This window comes from Cibotium barometz, chromosome 23, assembly GCF_041138505.1.
Source record: "Cibotium barometz isolate CiBa-2024 chromosome 23, ASM4113850v1, whole genome shotgun sequence".
Classification (NCBI taxonomy): Eukaryota; Viridiplantae; Streptophyta; class Polypodiopsida; order Cyatheales; family Cibotiaceae; genus Cibotium; species Cibotium barometz.
This window is the reverse complement of record NC_141068.1, coordinates 51,383,539-51,389,980: the sequence shown is the minus strand read 5'-3', so window position 1 is coordinate 51,389,980 and position 6,442 is coordinate 51,383,539. Positions and strand designations below refer to the sequence as shown.

Here is a 6,442-nt window from a genome sequence, read left to right as displayed (position 1 = left end):
CACAAACAAGCAAGCAAGTACACATAAGAGTTCACACAAGCAAGCAATAGCATAAGATAATCGATAGATAAGAAGAGCGCTCTATCGAATCTCTATCGAGTTAGCATAAAAGAATGAGTCACAGCTTACTCTCTCACACTTACTCTCTCACACTCACTCTCTCACATACAAGCAAGCAAGTACACATAAGAGTTCACACAAACAAGCAAGCAAGTACACATAAGAGTTCACACAAGCAAGCAATAGCATAAGATAATCGATAGATAAGAAGAGCACTCTATCGAATCTCTATCGAGTTAGCATAAAAGAATGAGTCATGAGAGTTACATTTTAGGTTTTGTAGATGACCTCTAGAGTGGGCAACCAAAGTTAAAAGTCTGGTCCTCGGGGCTCATTTGGCCACTCTAGCTAGTGTAAACACCTATTCTAAAGCTAGCACTCTCACCTAGGATCTCGTGGTGTGTCTTTAATAGCAAGCGGCGAGTACACACGTAAAATGTATAATACATGGTTTTCCTATGAATTCCAGCCATTCCAACACTTGTGGCCTAAAAGAAGTGAAAAAAATATGGTGGCCGATGTCGACACAATGAGGTCTCTGGTAAGGGTTAACATCTTGCAGCATCTTCAATTTAGCAAGGAGAGTCCATTCTTATTGATTGATGAAAAGGAAGAAATTGTATCCATTTGTTGATACTTTGTATTTAAATTGTGAAGGCTTTACTATTCAAGGTGCATGGGAAACTTTTTGGAATATAAAAGATTGGCAATGTAGATTTCTCAGCATGTTGAAGCCATGGCAAGCAATTATCCTCATCCCAACAAGCACGGTGGCATGTGAGAGGGGATTTTCAAAGCAAAACTTGATAAAGGACATGATGCGAACTAAGCTAACAATTAAGGCTCTCGATGATCTAACGAGAGTATCATCGATGGATCCAATTTGGACAAAGTTGAGTGGGCACATCCTATTGACACTACAGCTTTTAATGGTAGAGTTACCAGTGCATATCCTATTGACACAAGTTACTAGTGCACATCCTATTGACAATGTGGCTTTTGATGGAAGAGTCCTCCAACCACTGGCATAATTCAACAGGAGCCTGGCTAACAAAACTTCTCTAAGTCATCCATCTCAACTCTTCCACTAATGAAGCGATACCTCCCTTCACATATCGAATTCATTACGAGATGCAAAGACAACACTTGCATTATATGGTTGGATGGTGAGTCACTAGAGCCACAATCTATCACACATGCAATACGCACGATGTTTGGGTCTATGAAACCTTGGTAGGGTTTTGTTTCTAGGTCACATGATCCTTGGGCATGGTCTATGGAGACCTTTCAACCCACGAGCTTTCACAACAATTGCCTACTAGGCTACTACATCTAAACACCATTAAAGTGTGTTCAATTCATGAGATTCAATTTCTATAGAATATAATCTCAGCCTTTAAAAATGCAAGAGAGGAAAAGAGTGAACCCTCCAAATTGAATCAGTTAGAGAAACTTCTCAGAAAAGTCAAAGCCAAGCAGGTGGACCAGCTGTGGCATACCATTCAGGAAATGTCTTGTAAGATTTGTAAAATATGCAATCAAGTTCATTAAATCATCAACATTCAACCTTTTAAGAACACTTTTAGCTTCTCAAGATAAAACAAGAAGATATTGCTAAATAACACAAAATTCCCCCACCGTTGGATCACAAGATCATTGACCAAAACCCCATTAGCACACTGAAAGATGCTTGACGCCCTTGACTTTGACTGAAGGCTTTTCCGCGTGCCGACGAAGATGAGTGGGCGGGCTTATTGTCCAGTGCGCTGTATGAAAGCCCGCCTGCCCTACTACTAAAAGGAATCTTTCACCACGCAAGAACCCTTCATAGCACAGAAGGCGGTTAAGAGCAGCCTTCCGTTGCAAGCTGGTTGCCATGGCGGCAACCCTCTCCGATCGCTTTCCATCTTAGACAGCACAGAAGCCCTACTCCTTATTTTGAGAAGCCCCTGTGTATCCACGTCTTGCCCCTTCTCAGGCCGGAAGAGAGAGAGAGAGAGAGGGAGAGAGAGCGCGAGAGAGAGTGGGATTGCTTCTGTCTCAAACCCTAATCGTTTTGTATCAGAAACTCTAGTTCCAACCTTAACTTGTTAACGTCTGCTTGCCATGGCTTCCGGCAACACACGCGAAGAAGGGCGCTTTTACAACCCATACGCAGAATACCACGGGACCTCCTTTGATCCAAAGTCGGTCAACACGCTCTACCGCCTGCCGTCCTCGCCAGAGTTTCTGTTTCCAGAGGAGGCCGCCGTGCAGCGCCGGAACTGGAGTGAGAACTTGACCTACTACACAGGCTGTGGGTACCTTGCCGGTGCCTTGGCTGGAGGCAGCCTTGGCATTGTTGAGGGCATTCATGCTGCAGAAAAGGATGATACCCTCAAGCTTCGAGTGAACAGAGTCCTGAATGCCTCCGGCCACCGCGGACGTACATATGGCAACAAGATGGGCATTGTCGGCCTCCTCTACGCTGGCCTGGAGAGCAGCATCGTCCATTACCGTGGCACCGATGACATTCTCAACAGTATAGCCGCAGGGCTTGGCACTGGAGCTCTGTTCAGGGTAGCGGCAGGACCTCGAGCTGCTGCATTTGCTGGTGCCATTGGTGGGATCGCAGCTGGTGCCGCCGTAGCGGGGAAGCATGCTTTCAAAAGGTATTTGCCGATATAACATGGATGTAACAGGTGCGAGGCCTACTTGTGCTTGGTGACCAAGAGGTTTCTCTTAGGTCAGTATGGTGATTAGGGAACTAGAACATATGGTTGGCATGCCAATTTTGATCCTCCCACATTTGCTGCTGACAAGGTGTTGAAATCATCAAGTCCAAGTGCAAAGTGAGGTGGGGTTTTTTGTTTTTGTGTCTTCAACACTGCAATGGTGCTGTTTTTTTGTTTGGGCGCTTGGGAGCCTTGCTTTTTGTGATTGGGAAAGTGTTGTTGCATCACATGGGTTTTATCTCATACATAGTTGTTTGGTTATTTATAGTAAATTCTCCAAATCAAGATTGCCCATGTTATCTTCATTATTTCAATAAAGTTTTCAACCTCAAGGACTTGTGTTGGCTTTACGAGGACATTTGTATGTGGTGATGACATTTTATGTGTGGCTTCTGTGTAGTATTTCAAAGCTGTGTCATATGAATGTGTTTTTGACTCGTCACTGCCAGTTTAACTGCTGAAATGATTAAGTTGAGCTATTATAACATCGTTCTTTATGGTGTTGGCAAGAAACAAGTAGAGTAATGAATGTAAAAACAATTGCAATAGCCTCCTATTTGTGACCCTAGACCGTGAAGCACTAGAAGTAAGGGCTAGCCCAAAGGAAAGGAAGACGACTATTGATTACAAGTGAACTGTATGTGCATTCTGTACACTCCTCGTCTTCATAGAATGCACTTTTGTTCACTTATGCCCAATGTCTCAGATTTCTCTTGCTTTCTTCTGCATTGCACTATGGTGGGGCAATCACCAGGCCCATGCTATTAGAAGAATTGCAAGATGGAATGGCAGGGTTGTGTTGTGGACTTTTGGTCTTATTTCCTGCATTTTGTGCATTTTGGTTGGAATTTAGTGGGTGTACGAGGCTGTTAGCTGATGCACACACCCTTTTGCAGTTTGCTAAGTTACTTTTCATCATTCCTACAAGTAGTAAATGCATATGTGTTTTGCAATATAAAGTCAGCTGAAAGTACTTGTTTAAGGTTATGCAAGAGCTATTCATGCAGTCTTAACCAAAGGTCTAGTAAAAGATGTGAGTCAAGATCTAGTAAAACACATTATAAAATATGAGGAGCTTAAACTCCCTTTTTGGATGTTGCGAAGGAGAGTAGATGCCTCTACTATTCGGTTTCATAGATGTGGTCGATGTTGAACTCACACAGAGAGAACCATGGCATCTTGGGTTTTTTACTCTGTAAGATACTTGCTCTCCACCTAGTTGAAATCCCACTAAATGGAGTCTTTATGAGACCTTGCTACCATTGTCTCAAGAGGAAGCACTTGCAGTTGCAGTGAATTTGCTTCACCTGCATGTAGAGACAGAAGATATCTGTATGCAGTTCCAAGCTTATCATACAGCCAATCATTAAGTCCTCTGAGCTCCTTGCAAAGATCCAGATGCAGCAAGTTTATCTGATGTGATGCCTATCTTGCATGCTCTTGTGCTTATCCTGCAATGCCAACATAGATTCAATACCGTCCATAGGAACTGAAGTCCTTGAATCTTGCATGTTTCTGTGCATATCCCATAATGCAAACATGGGTGCAATACTGTCCATAAGAAACTGGAGTCCTTCAATCTTATTGTACTCCTCTGCCAACCACATCTTTATAAACTTTAAGCTCTTTGGAATGGGCTTGCACATGCTGTTGGATGAGATGTCAATATCTACTCTTTGTGTGAGCTATGTGAGATTGGTAGTTGCGACATCGCGTCTTATAAGCATTGACCTTCCTTGTAAATTCTTTAAAATGGGAGTTTGATTGCCATTACATCCATGAGGTTTGCACTCCCTTGCTCCCAAGGTCATGGTCACTTTTATAGTAATAATTTGGCTATAATTGCCAATTGTTGCACACCTTAGGCTATTAATTATAAGCTTAGCTAATCTAGACCTCATCTTACTAACGCCCTTAGTCCATGTGTGAACCCATGAAGTCCCCATACCCCAACTAAGCCCTAATCGTAATCTAGGGTAATGCTTATCCCTAACCCTAATCCTAAGCTTATCAAGACATAACATATTGCCCTCCTTATGTTTAATCTTCGTGAATGCATAAGGAGACAAGCCTTTGTAAGTGAATCTCATGATTCGGACATCCGTTCATAGCACGAGTCCACTTCTTACCTAAGCCAATGTAAGATTCCTCTTATAGGCCCTATTACAATGATCCAATTGCTTACTATCAATCCAACTCTCATCGAAGGGTCAAATCCCAATTGGACATCCAATCAACAAGCTCTATTGTAATAAGCCTAGCACAGACCCATAGCACACAACTCAATTGTCATAGAAATGGCATCTTGCATTACTTTTCGGCAAACACTTAATGCAGAAACAAGTCCTAGTGCCATCATGTACTTCTAGTACATGACATTGGATCTATTGTCTCTTACCTAGGCTAGTGTAAGACTCCTCTTAAAGACCTTGCTACAAAGATTCAATTGCGTATCAATCCAACTCTTATCCAAGAGTTGAATCCCAATAGGACATCCAGTCTTAAAGTGCAACAAGCTCGATTATAACAACCATATTACAAACCCACATCACTCAACTGAATTGTTATCACACAAAGGGCATCTTGCGTTAGTTGTTTGGCAACCACTTAATTTACAGACAAGCCCAGAGCAATTCAAGTACACAAAGTAGTGCCATCGTTGCCTTCTTGTCGACTGATCAAGCGCCTTCTCACCGACCTCCCAAGCCTTCAACCTCGCCCAACTCACAGATTTCATAGTTCTTAATCAAGCAATACTTGCACTTGTCTACTTGCCAGAAGTGGTGTCGCTCGTGGGGCTTCTTTTGCAGGTAGTGAATGTGCAAAGAGTTAGCTAGCCCTATGATGTAGGACTCTTTAGTCAATCTATGTTGCCCTCTAACGTAGGAGTGTACAATCAATTTATGCCAAGTGGTCTAATTTTTTTTGTTTGCCGTATTGGCTATCGCGTAAGGTGCAGTTAAAGGATTGCAAAATCCTTGATCGGGTGTAAAAAGAGCAAAGATGCATATGCATCCGAGTGAAAAGGAAATATTGCATTGCATTGCTACTGTCGTAACACTACATTTGCAATCACAGTGTATTGTGTTGCCTCGATTGTATGCCTGGCAATGATTGAGGATCACAAGTAAACTTCTTGTCTACGGAACAGTAGCAGAGTTGCTCAAGGTTGGAAAAGGTGTGGTTGCATTGGGCCAACAAGGTGATTGGCAGTTGCATGCCTTAGTAGATTGTGCAGAAGTGTTGCCATTGCTTTACAGGTGCATCAAGCAAGATTGCATTGTGTTGATCTCACTGATCACGGGTTGTAAATTCTCTTGGAAACAACATTGCTTGTTGAAATACATTGTGGCCTGGGGTCAGCCCACACCCCAAAGGGAAAAAGAAGGCCAGGAACCCAAATTAGAAACCTGCACCATCATGGACCTCAGTGAGACCAAGAAGAGCTATATAGACAAAGAGAGCTTACAAGCGGTTAGGGTCAGCATCCTTAGATTCCACTTCTCGGATCCCCTCACCCACCAACTCAATTATGTATTCTACATGCCTACAATAGAGTGCAGGAAAATAGCACTCGAGAATAGACAAAGGAGGCTTTAGACAAGATTGGAATGCTACCCTGCCACCATGGGGCATGGACCTCTGAGGTGTTGTGGCAATAGAGAACC

The 6,442-nt window shown here is 42.9% G+C and overlaps 1 pseudogene across 1 annotated transcript; it reads left to right on the top strand.

The window, feature by feature from the left end:
- The first annotated feature begins 1,881 nt into the window (after positions 1-1,881).
- Positions 1,882-3,106, top strand: LOC147626072 (mitochondrial import inner membrane translocase subunit TIM23-1 pseudogene; annotated as a pseudogene). The gene has a single exon (XR_015268769.1). The product of XR_015268769.1 is annotated as a mitochondrial import inner membrane translocase subunit TIM23-1 pseudogene (transcript).
- Positions 3,107-6,442: the final 3,336 nt, after the last annotated feature.